This window comes from Martes martes (genome assembly GCF_963455335.1).
Source record: "Martes martes genome assembly, chromosome: 4".
NCBI classification, from domain to species: domain Eukaryota; kingdom Metazoa; phylum Chordata; class Mammalia; order Carnivora; family Mustelidae; genus Martes; species Martes martes.
This window is the reverse complement of record NC_137891.1, coordinates 117,889,193-117,914,485: the sequence shown is the minus strand read 5'-3', so window position 1 is coordinate 117,914,485 and position 25,293 is coordinate 117,889,193. Positions and strand designations below refer to the sequence as shown.

The window sequence follows — 25,293 nt, the reverse complement described above, 5'->3', positions numbered from 1 at the left end:
CAAAAGCAGATGCTTAACCAACTGAGCCACCAAGGTGTCCCTAGACTAAGACTTTTTTTTAATAAAAAAAGAAAACTAGGTTTCATTTTTGTCAAATAGGGTGACCCAAGCTACCAATCTCAGGTGAGGGTTCCCACTGCTTGAAGGATGGCAAAGACCGTGGCAAAACCAACACCAGAAACAGGAACCCACGGACACTGGCCCACTGCAATCTTCTATAGGTTCAGAGCTCCCAGGGAAGAACTCAACACACAAGACACCAGTCAGAAAAAAATGCTTTACTCACCAAAAGAGGAAGAGACACAGCAAGATCAGTGTCTGCACTGTAAGTCAGTTTCTCATGGCCAAGGGGTCTCTCCCAACAGCCTATGCAGGGCGATGACTGCACATATACTCCTCTCGGGCTGCAGAAGAGTAGAGAAGAATAGGGTTGGCCAGGTGCCACATGACAGACACTTAATAAGCAATACAAGAAATTCACTGCGCGTTCGGGACAGGGAAAGGTTTCTCCTAATAAGGAAGAAGAATCTGGGGCCAAACAATGGCTTGGTACCCAGCTTCCATATTAGGGAATAGTCCAGGCCCAGGGCACTGACAGGGCAATCCCCAGGTGTGTAACAGGTCATATGATGACTGCTTCCCCAACGATTTTTATACACAGCCACAATTTATTCTCTTTTCCATTCTTAAGTACTTTTTTACATGAGCATCCTACTGATAGGAAATCACAAACACGATTAAGAAAAAGCTATCCGGGCACCTGGGTGGCTCAGTGGGTTAAGCCTCTGCCTTCGGCTCGGGTCATGATCTCAGGGTCCTGGGATCAAGTCCCTCATCAGGCTCTCTGCTTGCCAGGGAGCCTGCTTCCTCCTCTCTCTCTCTGCCTGCCTCTCTGCCTACTTGTGATTTCTCTCTGTCACATAAATAAATAAAATCTTAAAAAAAAAAAAAAAAGAAAAAGCTATCCAAGTGTTGTATTACAAATTCAGATTTTCTCATTCATCCTTCTTCTCCAACAAATGACATGTTAATTAAGAAAAATTGCTGATTTGGGGTCACCTGGGTGGCTCAGTCAGTTAAGGGTCCATCTCTTGGTTTCAGCTCAGGTCATGATCTCATGGCTCAAGAGATCAAGGCCCACCCAGCCCTCCACCCACACCCCATCCAGGCCTTGTAGGGCTCCATGTTCAGCAGGGACTCTGCTAGAGATTCTCTCCCTCTGCTCTCCCCCCAACTTGCACACTTATGCTCTCTCACTCAAATAAATAATCTTAAAAAAAAAAAAAAAACATTGCTGATTTTGGAAATAGTAAAAAACAAGTTATACTGATTTGTAGTGTATCACAGAGAGTAAAGGTAGGAAATGCTCATAAAAACTTCATTGAAAAAAAAGTATCTGCAAAAAAATGTTTTTCAACCTCTCAAAAGCTGCAGGTGGGTTATGGAATTCTACCAGCTCAAGTAATTTCAGTCTCTGTTTGGAGATGAAATTGCTTAAATCTTTACCACTATAGTGCTTATCATATTTGAATCAGAACAGCCTTGATAGATAACTGTTAAGAACCTCCTCTCAAACTTAAGAGTTTATTGTCACTGGTCCCCAGAGGACTGTTCATTTTTATGAGTTTACATATCTCAATTATACCTTATTTAATGGGCTCTATCTATTTAGTAGGACCATTGATGAAACTTGTATCAAACTGCAGACAGGCAAAAATATCTAATATGCTACCAGTGACAGGATCCATGGAAATAGAGGTCAAAAGAAATTTAATGCAGGCTTCTTTTAAGCACTATAATGTTGAGTGGAAAGCTGTCTATTCCTGAAAAAGAAGAAGAGGTGTAATTCCCAAGTATATAGAACTAAGATACTATGGCTTCTAAAAACATACTCAGAAAAACAGGACTCAGACTTCTAAAAGGCAAAATACACTGCTCCTAAAATGTAAAGGCTACACTATGAGAATCTATAGCCCAGTTCTGGACTATAATCCAGTGTTTATAACATTTTGGTAAACCATGCTATCACATTTGAGTTTTCAGTTGTACTCTTGCCAGATTTGTGGCTCCGTATGTTTCTCTCCCTCTAAACTGCAAAGTTGTTTAGGGCAGGGAATCTAGTGTAATGGAAATAAGATGGATTCCAAAGTTGGAAGACTTGAGGTTGAATTTCATATATGACACTTTTTGTGTACTGGAACTTGCAGGCAAGTCTCTGAGGCTTGGTTTTCTCCTCTCTAGATGAGGATAGCCATATAGCTACTCCCTAAGGTTTAAAATGAGACAATGTCTGAGAAATAAATGTGTACATTCTAGAGCATTCTACAAATACTGATGACTACTATTGTATATCCTTGTGTCCCCCAGAGTAGCACAGTGCTGTGAACATTCACGGCACTCACTACCTGTTTGTTGACTAGAATACACTCATTTAAAATAGTGAATTCATCTTATACAATAAGAATTGGGAGGTTTCCTCTTCATGAGGCACATTTCAGGGGAAGAGAAAACTCAGATTGTGACACCAGTCTAGTTTTCCCTATGAGCCACAGCCTGTTTAGTGACCTTAAATTGTCCTTCTGGTGTCCAAGAGCTTACTGTTCCCCCAATTTAACCCCACCCCCCTGTGCTAACATCAGTTGTTACTTCTCAGAAATCTTATTTCCTAAAACTCAAAAAGTCTTAGCCAACTGGGTAAACCAAGCTTTGCAAATAAGGAAGACAACAGAGGACCCCACAACATCCCCTTCCTGCCACTGTCTCAGTATTTTCCATTTTGTATATATCAGTTAATTTCTCACAAACCTTGGGTCCCCCTCTGAGCAATATTAAAACATTTTAAAAGTGTATTCAGTTTTGTATTTAATGGTGCCATAGCCTTTCAAATTTCTGTAACTGTTATAAAAACCCTAAAGTCCACCTGGATAAATCTGGCGCTCTATTAGTACTATACTGACCACCAGTTACAGACCACAGATCTAACAAATGAACAATGATTCCCAATAAATACTTTAGCTAAAGGAGGACATATTCTTCAGATGTATTTTCTACAGGCAGCTCTTCAGAGGTCTCGTGCCAGAGGTTTTTCAGAAGCTCACAAAGACAATAAAACTCTATTATATGATATTCTTCTCCTCTTGAACTCAAGGGTACTCCATGTCAAATCAGCAAACCATAATTAGGAGTAAAGAATATGGAGTCAACCAGTGAAATGTGAATATCTATAACTCATTAGTTATGTGACTGCACACAGGTTGCTTCGCTTCTCTAAAAGCACCCACCTCTAGCCCTACTCCAAACCCACTGGGCCCTTTAGAAAAAGGTACTCCTGGAGCGCCTGGGTGGCTCAGTTGTTAAGCATCTGTCTTCAGCTCAGGTCATGATCCCAGTGGGATGGAGCCCTGCATCGGGCTCCCTGCTCGGGCAGGAAGCCTGCTTCTCCTTCTCCTACTCCCCTGCTTGTGTTGCCTCTTTCCTTGTGTCTCTCTCTGTCAAATAAATGAATAAAAATCCTTATTTAAAAAAGGAAAAAGAAAAAACTACTCTTTTCTTAAGGTACTTCACTGCCAGAAAGTTGTCATATATATAATATATATATGCACATATACGTGTGTATATATATATAAATATATATATATATATGCATGTATATATATACAAATGTCATCAACCACCAAAGTGAATGATACTTCCTATAGCTTATGTGGTGTACCACCTGCAAAGCCATGTATGGTGATAATCACTTCTTCGTAAGTAACTGAGATTTTATCTTGCCATTTAAAGCATTTAGAACAATTTCAATTCATATCTGCTATTATTATTATTATCAACATCATCATTATTTAGTAATGTGCAGCCTATACACCTATGATACAAAAACCTGCAACATTAATACTGTCCTTCCCAGACAATAATATAACAACATTATAATCAAGTTCCACTGTACAAATGACTTGAACTTTCTAAACGAAAAATGCAAACAGAAGCATTAAAACCATTTTCTAAACACTTTGCAATATTTTAGAGTCTGGTAAAATTTTTAGTCAATCCAAAATGTTTGCATTGCCACCATATACTTACCAATGCCACTCTAGTCTGCCTTTTCTCTGTCTTCTCATACTAACAGGAAACAAGACTGTAACTATAGCATAGTATGCTTATAGTTCAAATCTGGACATAGTCTCTCAGGAAAAGCAAGCACAAAAAAAAAAAAAATAAAAAAGGAGAAACAAAATATATTTAAATTATATTCAGTTCTCTAGTTGAACTGAAATAAAATTTCTTCGGAAAGTTAAAATTTGCTTGTTTGTTCCCTTTGGTTTGGTTTGGTTAATTTTATTTGTTAGAGGGCAGAGGAGGGCTGTTGAGGATTTGGAACAAGGGACAAGCACCTTTCATTTTTAAACAGACAGGGTTTACAGACTGATATGAATTTGCATATAGATATGTGAAAGAAATCTTTGAGCTCCAACCTCATGGCCATACCCTAGTCTAGAAGCAACTTTATTCACATTAAATGCAGGGGAAAAGAATGTGTTTATAAACGGAAAAGGAAATAGTTTATAATTAAGCAGAGCTGAATGCTCTAACAGACAATATGCAAGGAATAAGAATGAAAAACATTTCAGTCCTTCTTTTGCTTTCTTGGTCTAACACATCACTCCTTGATGAGCTAGTCTGACCACAGCTGGGCTTTACATTTCTGTAATTAGCACAGCAGAAGCCCAAGCAAGGGCACGGCTTTTCTTCTTCTATTGTTTGCACGTTGGGGGGCAGGATTCTAAATGTCAGATGCTTCTTCCTATTACAAAGTGGACTACTAGCTCCTTAAAAACCAGTTTGAAAACCTTTCAAGAATCATTGAATTGGGCCCCATAGCCTACATTAGGTAGAGATTCTAGCAGCAGGGACCTCCAAAGGGCTTGTCAGTTTTCTCAGGAAAAAATAAGAACAAAAATAAATGAGCTTTTAGACTGCCTTGTGGAAAGCTCTGGTGTGAATTTAAAGGTACCAGACCCTGCCCCTTGATTTCATATTCATGTCATTCCATAGGAGGAGAGAGGCTTTCTTTTAAGTCAGCAGATAAAGCCTGAGGAAAAGCCAAATCATGACTTCTGTGTGTGAGTTTTATAATTCCTAGACGTTCATTTTCATACCTACTTACTGACAGCTAGGTCTCCTAAGTCAGTAAATAACCTAAGAAGAAAAAGTTTAGATTCTTGTTTTCCTGACAGTTATATAATATGTAGGTCCTGTAAAACACTAGGCACTGATTTTATATCACTAGAAAACTGCCGGCTATCTAGACACCTAAAAGTTTTATATAGTCCTAATTACTGCAGTGTAGGGTGGAAGGGAACTAAATCAACTGTTCTGTATTTTGTGTGTGAGTTGCCAACCCCTGGAAATAAAGCCGAGAATTAACGTAAATGGAAAAGAAATCCTACGTTGCTTCGGTTATTTGAAAAGTCCATGTAACTTGGACATACACTCTCATCTTCTTTTTCTATTTTTCTAGGTTAGGTGAAACTCTACAGACCATGATGAAAACCAGAAAAGGCATCATTATTCTGAGATTCCTGCAGGCTAGCCTTGTCTAAGGACCTGTGGCCCATTACTGAGTAACACGGTATAAAATTCCACTGATCCTTGACTCATAACTCGAACGGCAACAATCAGGGTGACAGGGCAAAGGAAGACAGAGTATAGAATCATGTAGGACAATTTTTCACCTTGGTGGGTCATGTTCCCACCCCAAACTTAAGAGCCACTACATCAGACAAAATTTCCTAAACTCTTCTCTACTTTTCCTCTACCTGAGAGGGAAGCACCATGACAGTCTTGAGGGAAAGGTGAAATCCTATTTGGAAGATAGGAATCATTTTACTGATGAGCGACAATGTCTTTCTCACTGATCGATAATCTCCTCAAGCAGCCAAATGCTTACCTGTGGGGTAGTTTTTAATTTTTAGAGAATGAAATGAGGGAGACAACTTAAGGAGAGGAAAAAAGTCTCTAGACACCTTGTAGTTACTTGGGTCCGCTCCACCCTTAACCTTTATCTTCTGCGGAAAAGTGCTCACCACTCCCCCGAACTTCCATAATTTCTCTTCAAACTAACACGTTGTTTGGTCTACACTAGAAAAGATATTGTGAAGAGTCACAACACAACTCACGTATCTGGATCCATTCTGTGTCCCTTCCCTGAATATATGCATACACGCGTGTACGCATGTGCGTGTGCATGCAAGCATGCATACATGCCTGCTCAAGCATCAAGCCTCAACAATACAGCTCAGTGCTATCCATCAGAATTTTCTGTGATGGTGGAAAAGGTCTATATCTGCCCTGCCCAATATGGTGGCCACTAGCCACCTGCGGCGAATGAGCACTTAAATGAAAATGAAAGTTTTAATTTAAATTTTAAAATTAATTTAAGTTAATTTAAAATTTAATTTTTTAAATTAAAATATGAAACTAATTTAAAGTTAAATAGCCATACGTGATAAATAATGGCTACTACATCAGACAGAGCAGGTAGAGAGGATCAAGATCTTTATTAGATACAATAATAGCACATGTTGGCACAGATATACAAATGTTCTAGTTGTCCACAGATCAAACTCAAATATATAGAAGAGTAGATTGTATATACTATACATAATATGCACATACTAGCATACTAATGGATGAATCTTAATCAGCCCATTTGTCAGGAACAAGCTATGTAGTCATTAAGGAATTCAGGATTCTAGCGACTTCCATGGCAGTTCTAAGGACTGTCATTCCATTTAGCTGAAATGGGAGAAAACATGGAGGAAGCTATCTCAGAGTTTTTGATCAGTTGGGCCTCGAAACAGAGTAGTTCCACTTAATGTTTCATTGACCAGAAATCAGTCACATGTGCCTCTATCAGCAAAGACCAAAAATATAGCCATGTATTCAGAAAGAAGGGAAACAGATTTTGGTTACCAACTAACAGTTTATGCCACTACAAGTGATCTTTTCTTTCTACATAAAAGCATACTCTTCGCTAAAACCAGAGAAAACTAAAGTTTTATTTTTGAAGGGAATACCGAACATCTTTCCATAAGAAGATACAATAACTAATATTTAAGGTTGAAATACACTTTTCAAGTCCTTGAAAGGGGTTAGTAGGGAAACATAAGCTTTATTTATAAAAGATACAGTAAATCATAGCTAAAACAGACAGACGTTCATTACTATCTAGCCATTTGTGAGGTTAAGTGTTGTGTATATATATATATGTACGTGCACATGTGTGTGTGGGTATAACCATACTTTACATGTAAAAGGAGTACGATTTTTTTGACCCTATCCTCCCAAGGTGAAAATCGTTGAATCAATTTTGTCCCCCTGGGGGCAATATCACAATGAGATAGGGAATCCAGAAGAGTTAAGTTACTTATCCAAGGTCACAAAGCTAATTAGCTGACCAGCCAGAAATGATTCTTAGGTGTTCTGACCACCAATCCAGTGCTATTTCCACTGTACTATTGTGAATCCTCATCTTAGTGAATATACATATTAGCATCCCACTTGTCCACAACATAAACCAAAGAGAAAAAAAAGTGAACAGTGTTTTATAAGATAAGGCATAGTAGCTGATAGGGGGTTTTGTCTGCTTGCTTAATGACTTGTTTGTTTTTCTTTTAGGTTTGTTTTTTTTTTTCCCCGTGTAGTAAATAACACAAGAGGAGGTGTACCTAGAGTTTCAATAACCATCATCTGTAAAACTGTTGGGCAAAAGGAAATGAAAATCAAGTCAAAGTAAAACTCAACCAAGCAGCCCTCTAACGACCAAATGACTTTTCAGGTCACAGTGTGTCTCCCCTCTCTTTGCATCCCTCCATGACAAAGAATGGTCAGTGTCAAGAAGGGTATTCTACACGTTGCCAAGTACAAATCCAAGACTTGTGAAAAAGTGTCTCAGTGTTGCCAGTACCAAAGGATGACTGACTTTTCTAACAAAATAGCATTGCCATTATTTCTAACCAAGTACCAACTAATGGGAAAAAAATTAAAAAACAGCACCTCTCACAAGCACCTATCTGAAACATACTCTGTGTTCAGAGCAAAAAACAAGGGACAGATGTCTGTCACATTAGAAATAGCTTTCAAAATCTACAAAAGTAATTTTTGGAGCTACTTTAAAATATCTTATATAGGAAAGATGATGGTTCTGCTATATACATTAGAATAATTTGACAAGAACAAAGTTGATGGTCCTGATGGTGCATCAGGTTGAAAATAATGACATTTTTATCAGGTTTTATTAGGGAATATTGTAACTGTATTTCAGAGTGAGAAGAAACTGCAGATTTTCAGAATTATTTTAAAGTCTTTTAAAGTACCTCCAGAAATAAGCATAATCCAACTTTTCCTTTTAGTAACTGCTTAATCTTCCATGGTAAGAAAAGTTATATTCTTTCCTTTTAGTAGGACAGGTAAAATTGTCACTTAGAACATCAAAGCCATTAAATCTGTTTTTCAAGAGAATCATCTCTTAGATTCCATAACACTAGCATTCTAGATACTTTCCTATTACCGTTTTAATGAAAGAAAAAAATCTGGCTAAAATTGCACTATCTGACCTTTGCATTAATAGTCTTGCCTCTTGCCCGTCAAGCTAATAAAGAGTTCAGGGAATCATAAGGACTCATCTGGAAACGATAGAATTTCTGCCTTTGTCTTTCTTCCCTGGACACTAATGGCTTTTTGTCAGTCCTCCTCACTCAGTGTATGACACATGAAGGTTTTCCATTTTAGTTGTCCATTAACTTCAAGCATTATGACAAGAACAAAGCAACCGCCTAAAGAAACTAAACTCAAACACTCATATTAAATTTCTCCAATTCCTCAGCTTATAAGGTGCTGTTTTCAATTGTCAATAACGCTCGTAAGAGTCAGCGATATCCATTACTAATTAAAACAAGCTGTTTAAACAAACACAAAAGGTCACCAAGCCCGCAGATCAACATATTCATGCTATTGTTTGGTTTCCTGGTCATTACCATTTGATGATTGTTTCTATCTTCTAGTCACCTATTTTTCTAAGTAACAAATGTAGAAAATAAGCACACAGAAAGCAACAAGTCCACAGTAAGTGCCAGGAGGTGCAGAGCTCCAATGGGGCAGTGGGTATTGTTTCCTGAAGGTCAGTAATGTGCATCATATCACTGCAAATGAAAGCAAAGAAATTTTCATTTATTTTTCCTGAGTTTGTAGGGATCAAAGGCATAAACTACAGGGAAAATGCAGTTTTTATTAGGAAAAGTGACACCTGTAGTTTTCTGTAAGATTTTTAAACAACCTTTTATCTAGATGGATGTGCTATTAAGGCACAAATAAAATGTAATACCTTGTCTGACATGCTGAACAATGGCTTATTTTAAAAGTTTTATTTTTGTGCAACTAAGTCCCCTATAAAATATTTTGAAACTATTTGCTCAATCTTTGCTTGAGCTCTGACATTTGAAACTGACTTTTCTTTTAGACTTGTATTCCCTAACAGTATATTAATTACATAGAGGATATAATCTCTGAATTAATATCAAATCAATTGAGTAAGCCGGTATAAGGAGTCAGATAGACTTTTTAAGCTTCTTAATATTAAGTTGTGTGATTCAGTTATTATAATCAATTCCAAGTTATCAACAGAAGTAGAAGGGAGAAATAATTTAAATTAACAAAACCCAGAGATAATTCCCAAGCCTCACTTTAGCCAATAATATCAACATTGTCCTCCAAAGCTTTTATCCAAAATATTTATGCACAATTGTGTTACTAATTTACAGATTTTTAACTCATCTTATTTAATTTTTTTCTGACCTAAATTATAGCAGAGGTATTAATGAATCTTGAAGGAAGGAAGTGTAGAAAATAATCTTTGTTGCTCATCTATTGTATTCCTGTCTGAGTGATAAAACCTTCACATATATCATCTCATTTCATTCTGTGAGGCCGGTAATATTATCCACAATTTGAAAATAAGATTACTAAATCTCAAAGAGTTTACATAAGGTATTCAAAATCATCCAACCAGCAAGGAGTAGAATCTATGTAAACACACCAATTATATAATCAAGTCCAGCAACCCTAGGCGTTGACTCAACTCAATATGATCCCTTAGCTAACCAGAAGACGTACTGAATTTGAAAGTTTCAAAGGGTGTTTATTTGCAGGACATAATGGAGTTGCCTTATTCCATTCTAACCCTGTGATTACACATATTGTGACTTGGCTTCAAACTTTACAGCATTGTAGTTCTTTGGTGCATGGAAGCATTTCATCAGTTACCATACAGTGAAAACAATACAGCTGGATAGTAATGTTGACTTTGCCATTCAATACAAAAAAAGAAAAGAAATTCAGATGTCTGTATCTAAAGAGTTGTAGCATTTAGACATTTGAAAATTGTGGTTCTTAGATTCTGAAATTCTGCAGAACTTGTAGCCATCAGTTACACTCCACTTAACTGTATTCTGCAAAATTTAAAAGTAGGCACTTTTGGGACATACAGCACTGTGAAAAACAAGAAACCTCAAAAGCAGAATCTATGGGACAATGGATTAAAAGTTAAACCTGATACTTTTTCTACTCACCCAAGTAGTCTAGTTAAAAAGCTACTGTATCAAGTATAAACTAAGCCAAGATGACTATGTTTTGCCAAAACTTCAGAACCCACTTATAAATCACCAAATTCAGCATAAACCATTTTCAATGAGTAAAAACATGGGAAAGTGTATATTAAATGTTTCTATACCTTAGGGGAAAGACTATGCTTCATAGATACTCAAAATAATAAAGAAATAGAATGTTTAACTTAAGGATAAATAAATCAAAATACTGGGTTAAACGTCCTTTAATAACCTTAGTTTCTAAAGTATAATGAAAAGACATTTCCATTTTTTAAAAATTTTCTGAAACATGAAACATCAAAAAAGAAACTGGAGATACTTTTGATGACAAGAAAACATAAGTTCATTCAACTTACTCCCTCCGTGCAGACTCTCCATTGCCTTTCATTTTTATTCTTCCCTCCCACTTTCCTAGGTATTAACATATTCACCAGAACCTTATTAGGAAAAAAAATCAAAGAGCGGGATAGTCAAACCCATCGATTCATGGCATTTCTTAGCTACTCTGATAAAAGATTTGGTGGAGAAAAGGGTTTATACTGCAAAGCGAAGTGCACCATGGATGACCCACGAGACTGAATTCCTCCAGGCCATCGAGAGCTGACCCTAAAATGAGTGCCTCGTGGGGAAGTTCCCCTGTAGATGCTGAGGCTGGGAGGGAGCCTGCTTAGGAAGGCTACCGCAGAGTAGCAGAAGCGGTGGAGTGCAACATCTGAACTTTTAAGTTAGCTGTGGCGGGGCCATACCTGGCTTAGAAGTGCTCAGATGGCGAAGAGGGACGGAATCTGAGGAGTGACCGGGTGCGCCGAGGATCCCGGGGGTCCAAGAAGGAAAGCCAAGGTGCTGCGCTGTTCCCAGGCATGGAAGCCGGGAAGCTGGCAGAAAGCAGGTCTTGGTGCTGGCGTAAACTGCGAACTGCGACGGGGTAGAGGGACTGCCTTCCGGGGACACGGCGGCACGCGTGGGGAGACCCTCCGCTGGAGGAACAGTGCCGGTCCACGCCTCTGGAGACTCTGAAATTTGGAACATTGAAACTGTGTCACTTGCCTGAGAAGAAAAGGCTCAGACTCCGGCAGGGTTCAAACCGAAACCGGGAAACGAATACGGTGATTGGTTGCTTTTCTGGGAGGGCTCCGTGAAGGATAGGGGGGTCCCAACTTTCAGGTCCAAGGCTAGAGAGCAGGGCGCAGCTCATCATCCCGCTCATCAGGGCTGAAAGCCTTCCGGCCGCAAAACAGCGCCACCTACTGGAGACCCCAGCCCTACACCAAGCCCCGCCCCCTGGGCCCGGAGAAGCGTTTCCAGAGAAACAAGTCAGCCTGAGAATCCCTATAGCAGGCCACTCTCCCCCAGAAGACCAGTGCAAACAACTACCTCCCACCAAGTTTATTGATCATGGAGTGCTGCAAAGCTTCAGATCTAGGGGAAATAGGATCAGGCTTCCTTTTCACTTTTACTTTATTATTATTATCCTTACTACTTTTATTTTACTTTTCTTCTTTATTTCTTTTATTTTTACTGCATTTTCATTTATTTTCTTATATTCTCCAATTCCTTTTAAAAAATTTTTATTATTAATTTTTTAAATTTTTATACATATAGACTTTCCATATATTTTTTATTTCTTTGTCTACTTTCATTTTTTTTTTTTTTTTAGTTTGGGATCTAAATTCCTTTAACAAGCAGACCAAAACATACTCAGAGTCTAGTTTTTATTTTTTAGTTTTCTTGTTTTGTGTTTTTGTTTTTCTTGTTTTTTTTTTTCTCTTTTGCTTTTTTTTTGTTTTTGTTTTTGTTGTTCTTTTTTCTCTTTTTTCTTTTCTTTTCTGGACAAAATGACAAGATGGAGAAAATTCGCCCTAAAAGAAAGAATATGAGGTTGAATTCACAGTCCAACATTTAATCAATACAGACATAAATAAGGCATCTGAACTAGAATTTAAAACAATGATTATAAGGATACTAGCTGGGCTTGAAAAAAGCACAGAAGACACTAGACAATCCCTTTCTACAGAGATAAAAGAACTAAAATCTTGTTATGCCAAAATTAAAGATGCTATAACTGAGATGTAAACACAAATGAAGACCATAAAAACAAAGATGGACAGAACAGAGAAGTGCATCAATGATACAGAAGATAAAATTATCGAAAATAAGGAAGCTGAAAAGAAGAGGGAAAGAAAAGTAATGAGCCACAAAGGTAGACTTAGAGAACTCAGCAACTTAGTAAAACATAATAACATTTGTATCATAGGAATCCCAGAAGATGAAGACAGAGATAAAGGGGCAAAAGGTTTATTCTAACAAATTAGAGCTGAAAACTTTCCAAATCTGAGGAAGGACAGAGACATCAAAATCCAAAAAACACAGAAAACTCCCATTAAATTCACAAAAGCTGGCCATCACCAAAGCATAGCATAGTCAAATTCACAACATACACAGACAAGGAAAGAATCCTGAAAATAGCAAGGGGAAACAGATCCTTAACCTACAAGTGAAGACATATTAGGTTTGTAGCAGATCTGTCCACAGGGACCTGGCAGACCAGAAGTAAGTAGAAGGAAATATTCAACATGCTGAATAGGAAAAATATGCACCCAAGAATTCTTTTTTTTTTTAAAGATTTTATTTATTTATTTGACTGAGATCATAAGTAGGCAGAGAGAGGGGGGGAAGCAGGCTCCCTGCTGAGCAGAGAGCCCGATGCAGGTCTCAATCCCAGGACTCTGGGATCATGACCTGAGCCGAAGGCAGAGGCCTAACCCACTGAGACACCCAGGCACCCCATGCACCCAAGAATTCTTTATCCAGCAAGGCTATCATTCAAAATAGAAAGAGAGATAAAGAGCTTTCCAAAGAAAACAAAAAACAAAAACTAAAGGAGTTCATGACTACTAAACCAGCCCTGCAAGAAATTTTAACAGGGACTCTTTGAGTGGAGAAAAAAAAACCCAAAGCAGCAAAGACTAAAAAGGACCAGAGAACATCACCAGAAACGCCAACTCTACAGGTAACATGATGGCACTAAATTCATCTCTCTCAATAATCACTCTGAATATAAATGGACTAAATATGACAATCAAAAAACATAGACTATCAGCATGGATTAAAAAAACAAAATCAAACAAAAAATACAAGATCCATCTATATGCTGCCTACAAGATATTCATTTTAGCCCTAAAGACACCTTCAGATCAAAAGTGAAGGGTTGGAAAACAATCTGCCATGGTAATGAACATCAAAAGAAAGCCAGAGCAACCATACTAAGAGCAGATAAAATAGATTTTAATACAAAGACTGTAACAAGAAATGAAGAAAGGCCAACATACAATACATCATTAGTTTTTGATGTAGGGTTCAATGATTCATTAGTTGTGTATAACACCCAGTGCTCATCACAGCATGTGCCCTCCCCCATTACCCTGTTACCCCATTCCCCCACATATATGTTGGCTAATTGAACATAATAACAAAAAATGAATTCAAAAATTATTAAAAATTAAAATTTAAAAAAGAAATGAAGAAGGGCATTATAACATAATGCTATAGTGGTCCATCCATCAAGAAGATCTAAAAATTGTAAATATTTATGCCCCCAACTTGGGAGCACCCAAATAGATAAATCAATTAATAACAAACATATAGAAACTTATCAATGATAATACAATAATAGTAGGGAACTTTAACAGCCCACTTATAACAATGGGCAGATCATCCAAGCAGAAAATTATCAAGAAAACAATGGTTTGAATGACACACTAGACTGGATGGACTTAAGAGATATATTCAGAACATTTCATCCTAAAGCATCAGAACATATGTTCTTCTCAAATGCACATGGGACATTCTCCAGAATATACCACATACTAGGTCACAAATCAGGCTGCAACCAGTATAAAAAGACTGAGACTATACCATACATATTTTCAGACCACACTATGAAACTAGAAGTCAACCATAAGAAAAAGTTTAGAAAGACATCAAATACTGGAGATTAAACAACATCTTATGAAAGAATCAATGGATTAGTCAAGAAATCAAAGAATAATTTAAAAAATACATGGAAGTAAGCAAAAATGAAAGCACAACAGCCCAAAAACTTTGCAATGCAGCAAAAGCAGTCCTAAGAGGGAAGTATATTGCACTACAGACCTACCTCAAGAAGAAAGAAAAGTCTCAAACATACAACCTAACCTTACACCTAAAGGAGCTAGAAAAGGAACAGCAAATAAAGCCTAAAGGCAACAGGAGAGAAACACTAAAGATTAGAACAGAAATCAATGATACAGAAACAAACAAACCAGTACAATGGACCTAGTTCTCCAAAAGAATTAATGAAATTGATAAACCCCTAGCCAGATTTATCAAAAAGAAAGAGAAAGGACCTAAATAGATAAAATCACAAATGACAGGGGAGAGATCACAACCAACACCACAAAAAAAAAAAAAAAAAAAAAACCCACACACAACAATTAGAATACAATGAAAAATCATATGCCAACAAACTGGGCAACCTGGAAGGGAAAAGGACAAATTCCTAGAAACTTATAAACTACCAAAACTGAAACAAGAAGTAATAGGAAATTTGAATAGACTCTGAACCAGCAAAGAAATTGAATCAGTCATCAAAAATCTCCTAACAAACAAAAATCCTGGGCCAGATGGCTTCCCAAGAGAATTCTACCAGACATTTAAAGAAAAGTTAATACCAATTCTTCTCAAACTGTTCCAAAAAATAGAAACGGAAGGAAAACTTCCAAACTCATTCTACAAAGCCAGATAAATTACCTTGATTACAAAACCAAAGATATCACTAACAAGGAGAATTACAGGCCAATATTCCTGATGAACATGGATGCAAAAATTCTCAATAAAATACTAGCAAATATCTAATTCAATAGTACATTAAAAGAATTATTCACCATGATTGAGTGGAATTTATTCCTGGACTGCTGGGCTGGTTCAATATTTGCAAATCAATCAATGTGATACACCATATTAATAAAAGAAAGTATAAGGACAATATGATCCTGTCAATAGATGCAGAAAAAGCATTTGAAAAAATATAGCATCCTTTCCTGATAAAAACCCTCAACAAAGTAGGGATAGATGTAACATACCTCAACATCATAAAGGCCATATATGAAAGACCCTCAGCTAATATCATCTTCAATGGAGAAAAACTGAGAGCTTTTCCCCTATGGTCAGGAACAAGACAAGGATGTCCACTCTCACCATTACTATTTAACATAGGACTGGAAGTCTTAGCCACAGCAATCAGACAACACAAAGAAATAAAAGGCATCTGAATCAGCAAGGAAGAAGTCAACCTTTCACTATTTACAGATGACATAATACCCTGTGTGGAGAACCTGAAAGACTCCACCAAAAAATTGTTAGAACTCATATATGAATTCAGCAAGGTCAAAGGATATAAAATCAATGTGCAGAAATCTGTTGCATTTTTATACACCAATAACGAAGCAGCAGAAAAAGAAATCAAGGAAACAGTTCCATTTGCAACTGCATCAAAAACAATAAGATACCTAGGGATAAATCTAACTAAAGAAGTAAAATATCTCTATTCTGAAAACCATAGAAAACTTATGAAAGAAATTGAAGAGGGCATAAAGAAATACAAGCATTCTATGCTCATTTATTGCAAGAACATTATTAAATTGTCTATAATACCCAAAATAATCTATACACTTAATAAAATCCTGATAAAAATACCACCAGCATTTTTCAGAGAGCTAAAACAAACAATCCTAAAATTTGTATATGACCACAAAGACCCTGAGTAGCCAAAACAATTCTGGAAAGGAAAAACAAAACTGGAGTCATCACAATTCTGGATTTCAACCTATATTACAAAGCTGTTGTCATCATGACAGAATGGTATTGGCACAAAAAACAGGCACATACATCAATGGAACAGAATAGAGAACCCAGAAATGGACCCACAACTTTCTGGTCAACTAATCTTCGACAAAGCAGGACATAATATCCAATGGAAGAAAGAGGGTCTCTTCAACAAATGATGCTGGAAAAACTAGACAGCAACATGCAGAAGAATGAAGCTGGACCACTTTCTTATACCATACACAAAAATAAATTCAAAATGGATTTAAGACCTTAATGTGAGACAGGAAGCCATCAGAGGATAACAGGCAAAAACCTCTTTGGCCTTGACTGTACCAACTTACATTACTAGACATGTCAACATAGGCAAGGAAAACAAAAGCAAAAATTAACTATTGAGACTTCATCAAGATAAAAACTTCTGCACAGCAAAGGAAACAATCAACAAAACTAAAAGCAGCCTACAGAATGGGAGAAGATATTTGCAAATGACATATCTAATAAAGGGTTAGTATCCAAAATCTACAAACAACTTATCAAACTCAACACCCAAAAAACAAATAACCCAGTTAAGAAATAAGCAAGAAGAAATGAATAGACACTTTTCCCAGAAGGACATCCAGGTGGCCAACAGACACACAAAAAGATGTTCGGCATCACTCGGCATCAGGGAAATACAAATCAAAACCACAATGAGATACTACCTCACACCTGTCAGGATGGCTAAAGTTAACAACACAAGAAACAACTGGTGTTGCTGAAGATGTGGAGAAAGGGGAACCTTCTTGAACTGTTGGTGGGAATGTAAACACGTGCAGTCACTCTGGAGAACAGTATGGAGGTTCCTCAAATTTTTAAAAATAAGGACGTGTGAGTGGCTCAGTCAGTTAAGTGTCTGCCCAGCTCAGGTCATGATCGTAGGGTCTTGGGATAGAGTCCCACCTCTGGCTCCCTGCTCAACAGGGAGTCTGCTCTTCCCTCTCCCTTTGCCCTTTCCCCTGCTTGTTCTCTCTCTCTCTCTTTCAAATAAATAAATAAAATCTTTTTTAAAATGTTAAAAATAGAACTACCTTAGGATCCAGCAATTGCACTACTAGGTATTTTCCCAAAGAATACAAAAATACAGATTTGAAGGGGCACATGCACCCTAATATGTATAGTAGCATTATCAACAATAGCCAAACTATGGAGAAAGCCCAAAAATTCATCAACTGATGAATGAATAAAGAAGATGTAATACACACACACACACACACACACACACACACACACACACATATTACTCAGCCATCAAAAAGAATGAAATCTTGTCATTTCTAATGACATTGATGGAGCTATGGTGTATCATGTTAAGTTAAATAAGTCAGAGAAAGACAAATGCCATATGATCTCACACAGATGCAGAATTTAAGAAAGAAAACAAATTAACATATGGAAAGGGAGACAAGTAAAAAAAAAGAAAGAAAGAAAAAAAAAAAAAAGGAAACAAGCCGTAAGAGACTCTTAAGGTTAAAGAACAAACTGAGGGTTGATTGAGGGTGGTATGGGCTAAAGGGGTGGAGGATGGGCTAGATGGGTGGAGGATGGGCTTGATGGGTGATGAGTATTAAGGAGGGCACTAGTTATGGTGAGAACTGGGTGTTGTATGTAAGTGAATCACTGAATTCCACCCCAGAAGGCAACGTGGCACTGTATGTTAACTACCTAAAATTTAAATTCAAATAAGTAAATAAATAAATAAAATGACCCCAAAAATTAAAAGCTAAAAAATTAAAAATAAAATACAACATGATGCCTCTAATACTATCAGGAAAGAGGTAATTCCACTGTGACGAAGGACATGTTTCATGAAATATACAGTTGTTCATTAAACTTTAAGAAAATAAAGACTTCATTGGATGATCACCTCTGAACATCAGGTTTTATAATATACCAGTAAGAACACATGACTTAAAAGAAGGCCTAGATTCAAATCTCAGCTCTCTTCCTTGTTAGTTGCATGAACTTGGGATAGTCATTTAATGTTTTCAGAATTTAGTCTCTTCACATAATGTTAAAACAATAGAACATTAATTCGTTACAAGAATTAAATGCAATGAGACACTTTAAGCACCGATCACAGAATCTGGCAACTAAAAGATACTAATGTCAAGGAGAATTTTGATAATGTAGCTATTCAAATACAGTGATATAAGTCATTGAAAATAATCCAATGACCTCACCTAATCTATCTTTACTTCCCATAAAAATGACTTTTTAAAAAAATCCCACCATCTGTAATTGCAGAATACAGCATATCAAAAGAAAAGAAGAGTAATTGGATAGTCTACAGTGAAACATTTACATTTCTACCAGCAGCTCCTGTGCACACATTCACAGATTTACGGTCAAGGCACGGAGAGAATGGGGTAAGAATATTTGACTCCATTTTAAATGAAAACTCAGATGACCACTCTATTTCACAGAAGATCTTCAATAGCAAAGTGTACAAATTTGGTGGTCAGTTACTATTTTAACAGTACATGATGGGTACGTACGCAATTCTGTCATAGATTAGAGATCACCAAGCCATTTTTTAAAAAATGTAACATATTTGTACATATTTCGGGGAAAGTGGTAACAGTGAGTAATTTGTGATTTGAGGGTTGCATTGAAAAGCACAAGGTTAAGTAAATATTAAGTATAGATCATTTAAACAATGTTAAGAAGAATTTCCAATATAACCATGGAATTTTGCATTTCAAAGTGGGGGTACAGTGAGAAAAAACAGAAGAAAAGTTTTGATGACTAGCTTTTCTAAACAATAAAAATATATAAACATGTTCTGCAATTCCATTTTATTTCTGCAGCAAGATATGATATGGAACTCTAATAGTACATTACATTTGAAATCAACAAAAAAGTTGAGCTGGTAACTCTATACTAGACATTAACGGGTACAATTAATGTGAATGTCATAGCACACATATTTTAAATGATAATGCATCATATACATTCACAAAGATCACTCGCAAAATGACCCTTAATTATCCTTGCAATAGAGTTTCCTCACTCTGCTTCCAATGTGAGTAGGTTGGGAGTCCAAAGGCTTTTTTTGATTTGAAATGTCCTTGTCCTTTTTAGATCAAGCTGGCAGTGGTTCCATGAATACAATTCTCTTAAAACTTTGGTGGGTCTTCTACAAATCTTTTTAAGGTTCACTCTGCTAGAGAAAAGCCACACCTATAAATCTTGTTTTAACATGTCCTTATCTACTGTAAGTTTCTCATAATACTGCTGTAGAAAACAACACTGAATATTCTTAGAAGTTCTGTTGTCCAGTGGAAATGGTTTGTGGAGAATGCTTTTAAAGTCTGTACAGGGATATTTTTCTTTTAATCAAAAAAATTGGGGCACCTGGGTGGCTCAGTCATTAAGCATCTGCCTTCGGCTCAGGTCATGATCCCAAGGACCTAGGATTGAGCCCCCCACATCAGGCTCCCTGCTTGGAGGGGAGCCTGCTTCTCCCTCTCCCACTCTCCCTGCTTGTGTTCTTCGCTGTCTCTCTCTCTGTCAAAAAATAAATAAAAATCTTAAAAAATTTTTTTAATCTTTTTTTTTTAATCTTTTTTTAAATTTAAAAAAAAATTTTTTTTAAATCTTTCTGAGTTCTCTCACAAAATGTTTTATGGTCACACACACTGGCTTCACCATGTTTCCCTGACAGTGCCTGGATTTGATATTTGCCCAGAAGCCTTTTCTTGTTTTTAGCACTGTCTGCTCTTCGGAGAGCCTGGGCATGAGAAAAAATTTTATTTTTTGAATTCAGCTCTTTAGGATTTAACTGAACTTCTTTAAACTTATCTTGTTCCTCTTGTGCTTCACTCTAAACAAAAGAAATGACCAGGTGGCAGTGGCAACACTCAGCCTGGAAATATCCTTAGATAGCTCACTCAGCTTGTGAAGTACATTTTCCACTTTCAATGTTACCACAAGAGACAGCGCTGAAACTTCCATAAAGATCTAACAATAATCCCCTTTCTCCAGCTTACAATAGCATGTTTCTCACTTTCTTTTTGGAATAGCCTCCTGAAGGGCTCCATTAACAGTCTCAGGCCCCTTCCAACTTCCACTCACCACCCAGCCCCAAAGCAACTGCTATATTTTTCAGGTTTTGTTTCAGCAACACCCCACTTCTGGTACTAAAATCGGTATCAGTTATTATGGTTCTACAAGTTTCCCAAAAACATGATAACTTCTCACCATAATAATCATTTATTATCTCTTGTGATGTCTGTGGATCATGAATTCAGAAAGGTCTCCACTGAAAAGTTATCATTTGGGGTCATTCACGAAATTTCAGTCAGATGCCTGCTATAGAGTCAGGCCTTTGGAGGCCATTTTTTTGTTGAAAAGGAAGGAGAATTCAGGGGGAAGAACCAAAAGCCCAGAGGCCAAAGGGAATCATTTCTAGGCTTTAAAACTGAGACCTAATCCAGTGACTGGCAATGTGTGCCTGACTGGGCTTCAGAATCACTTGGAGCAGAGTACCTTTGTGGCTCAGTTGGTTAAGTGTCTGCCTTTGGCTCGGGTCATGATCCCAAGGTCCTGGGGTCTAGTCCTGTGTTGGGCTTCCTGCTGAGGGGTAATCTATTTCTCCCCTTTCCTTTGCCCCTCCCCCTTCTCATGCTCTCAAATAAATAAATAAAATCTTTTTTCTTAAATTAAGTAGATAGATAGATGATAGATAAATAGATAGATAGATGATAGATGGATGGATGGATAGATAGATAGATGATAGATAGATAGATAGATAGAATCCTTTGGAGCAGGGACCAGTGTGCCTCTCATTTTTCCCTGAATGAATGAATGAAACATTAGAGTTAGTGGCTATCCTGCTATCCTCGCCACCACTGTATTTGGTTGGATGGAGAATCATGTAACACATTGCTTTATCTCCATTGCTTTATCTCAAAGGTCTTCCAATAAGAAACTATACTTAAGGACTGTTAGTTAAGTGGCCTTATTTGTATCTGAACCCAAGTTAGATATCAAGATTCTGGTCCTAGAGCTTAAGGTGATGCTACAACAGCTGAGACTTTCTGGAGGTTTGAGAGGGAGAAATATATTTTGCATTTGAGAGGGACATGCATTATTAAGGAGGGGACTGTGATTACCAGCCCCTAAGGGCTTTGTCTCTGTGTGTTCATTCCTTATGTATTACTCTCTCACATTGACTTAAGGCTGGCCTACATGACCAATAGGATATGAGAGAAGTGATGGCATTTGAGTTTCAAGTCTAGGTTATAAAAGGTATTTCGGTGTCTGTCTTAGCCTCAGGATCTCTCACTCTGGAGGAAGTCAGTTGCTGTCTCATGAGGACACCCCACCAGCCCCATGGAGATCCATAGATGCGGAACACCGAGACTCATGGCCAACTGTCAGCAGTGGTGAGGGAACCACCCTGAAAGTGGGTCATCTACCTCCAGTCGAGCTTTCTGTCCTAGCCAACATCTGACTGCAAATGCATGGGGGATCCCAAGAGATGCCCATTAGAGCCCTTTCCATAGGAAACAGGAGCGATAATAAATTATTGTTGTTGTCTGAGCAACCAAGATTGAAAATAATTTGTTACACAGCTATATAGTAGCCTATACAAAAATATCAGATTAATTAAATGTTGAAAATAAGTCGATATTCATAAGTAAAAATACAATAACGAAAACATAAATTATGTTTTGTAGAAGAAAAGATACATTGAGAAAAAAAAGAAAACGTGACAGGAATAAAGGTTTTTACTCAAGAAAGAAATTTTATATATGTTTTGCAACACATTTTATTTCAATAGTAAGATATAATGTGGGGCATCACTAAGACACTATATATAAGATCACTCAAAAAGTACATTTGATAGTTATATACTAGACATTAGCAGGTTCAATTAACCCAGAATTTCATAGTATAATGATTATAAATATATTAATGTCATATATATTAATAATGTGCACAGAATCAGTTTTAAAAAAAACTGTAAGGGTCTAACACTTCATACTTCACAAAGGGGGACCATGTTGTATAATTTCAGAATGTAAGCAAAGTTAATCCTTCTTTATTATTTTAAAAAGAATTTAAGATACTGTCAAAGTTTCTTTTAAATGGATTTCTTTTAAATAAACATGGCACCAAAAGTTTGTTTACTCTTATTTGCTTGCAATAGGCAATATGTATTAACCTATCCAACTTTACATATAAACTAATTGTAATTATTACAATCCATATAATTTAGCAGGTTTTTTTTTTTTTAAATTACACCCAAGCAACACCTTTCCATATGGCCAATTAGTAGAGTCGTAAAATGCAGCAAATATATGATGCTGTATTGAACATCTGTGTTGGTTATCCTATGGGAATTTTTAATAAAGGACCAAGCAGCATATTGATGTTAATTCTACGTTACCGGGACTTTAAATAAAAAACTAAAATAAATAGCATCCATTAAACTGATCATACTGTTGTAACTCAAATTGTGTTTATTATGCTAATGGAACATGAAATTAAGAAAAAGACCTTTATGCCAGTGGAATTAATTAATGAGCTTTATGAAGGCATTGGGATGTAATTTATTTCTAGATAAGTAAGTCTAATTTGCAGTTCCATGGGTCTCTGCAATGCTGATTGTAATAGTTATTCCTGCAGATGTGCTGCTCACAGCATGTCTTTCCATTAGAACTGAACACCTCATTATATAAACTGTACCTAATTAAACATAATACAGTGGTGACTTGTTAAACTGGCCTTTTTAAGTCAGCAGCTGCCTAAGCTAATAATACTGTACACAAGATTTATATCATCTTCCCTATAATACTGATATTAAAATATACTGCCCAAGGGATTGATAACTAATTTACCAGTATGTAACAGGTACATTTCTGATTCTGTGATAAGAGATTAAAGACCAGCAGCCCATAAAAATGAAATGAATTTGAGTCCATTTGGAACTCAGAAGTACTTGGGAAACTTTATTAAAACTACATGACTTTTTAAAAAAATCAGTGAAATAATCATGAAAAGAAAGTGAACACTAAAAAGTAAAATAAATAAATAAATAAATATGAAAGATCTAGAGGTCCCTTTGGGTATTTTCCAAGAGCATACAAAAATTTTTTCAGAGTCAACATGCTGCGGTTACAATTGTCACTTATGGTCACATCTGGGTATGAAATACGGCATTTGCCACTGGAGGCCAGGAAAATATGTAGAATACCAGACCTTGCTCTGCTTTACTTGGGTTTTGAACTGATATCTTTATTTTTTTTAAGATTTTATTTATTTATTTGAGAGAGAGAGAATGAGAGAGAGCGTGAGAAGGGGAAGGGTCAGAGGGAGAAGCAGACTCCCTGCTGAGCAGGCAGCCCGATGCGGGACTTGATTCCGGGCTTCCAGGATCATGACCTGAGCCGAAGGCAGTCGCCCAACCAAATAAGACACCCAGGCGCCCGAACTGATATCTTTAATAGAAATTATACTCTCTTCATTTTTTTTGATTGTTAGCCACTGAGGTAAGAGTAACAGCCATGACGCTCAAACCCCATACCACGAAAGTAGAGCACACCCAGAAATGTCCTGCCAATTCACTTTCTTCTCCAGCTCCACATCCACCTGGTTATACCTTCCGTCTTTCAACACTCAGCTCAGGCCTGCAAAGCTCTGAAAAGCTCTTCTTGACTCAAACCCACTCTCTCTTGGGTATTTTTTTGGTTATCTTTCCTCAACATCAGTGCTTTGGGGTAATTACTGCAGATATAATGCTGCAGTAATCTCCTCGCTCTCCCCCACTGATAAATTATAGGACAAAGGCTACCTAAAATTTATCACTGCAACCCAACTCCTAACTGGATCATAGGCGCCAATAAATATTAGTTGACTGGGTGATTCAAACAATCCTCAATGTGGGACTTTGGTATTAATTCTTTCTGCATTGAACTCCAATAACTTTATAGGGTTATAGCATGTCACTTGGTAAATAGTTGTCAGTATAATCCATTGATAGACACTACTAAAACCGAGATCCATTTTAATTGTGAACTAAATACAAATTTAACATCAAACTTAGAGATTCCGCACTTCACACAATTTTGCATTTCTGGGTTGTCTCTTTCTGGTCCCCAACAGCCACCTCCCCCACCCCACATATCCAGAGGAGATACATTCTAAGACCCCCCGACCCCTGTTGATGCCTGAAACCACAGATAGTACCAAATCTTATATATACTATGTTTTTTCCTATACATACACACCTATGATAAACTTTAATTTATAAATTTGGCACAGAAAGAGATTAACAATAACTAATAACAAAACAGAACCATAACAATATACTGTAATGAAAGTTATGTCAATATGCCCTCTCTCTATCAAAATGCATTATCATACTGTGCTTACCCTTCTTCTTGTGTTGATGTGAAATGATACGTTCGTGATGAGATGAAGTGAAGTGAAGGGCATAGGTGTTGTGACATAGTGTTAGGCTACTATGGAACTTCTTTTTTTTTTTTTTTAAGATTTCATTTATTTATTTGACAGACAGAGATCACAAGTAGGCAGAGAGGCACGCAGAGGGAGAGGAAGGGAAACAGGCTCCCTGCCGAGCAGAGAACCCGATGTGGGGCTCGATCCCAGGTCCCTGGGATCATGACCTGAGTCGAAGGCAGAGGCTTAACCCACTGAGCCACCCAGTGCCCCTGGAACTTCTGATCATACATCAGAAAAAGGGTCATTTGGGGCACCTGAG

The 25,293-nt window shown here is 37.1% G+C and overlaps 1 long non-coding RNA gene across 1 annotated transcript in view; it reads right to left on the bottom strand.

Moving 5' to 3' along the window:
- Positions 1 to 284: 284 nt before the first annotated feature.
- Positions 285 to 25,293, bottom strand: part of LOC308341799 — a 93,740-nt gene continuing 68,731 nt past the window's right edge. Inside the window, exons 4-5 of the long non-coding RNA XR_013966725.1 lie at positions 11,408 to 11,674; positions 285 to 404 (exon numbers count right to left, since the gene is read on the bottom strand). This is a non-coding gene — a long non-coding RNA (uncharacterized lncRNA). The remainder of the gene's footprint in view (positions 405 to 11,407; positions 11,675 to 25,293) is intronic.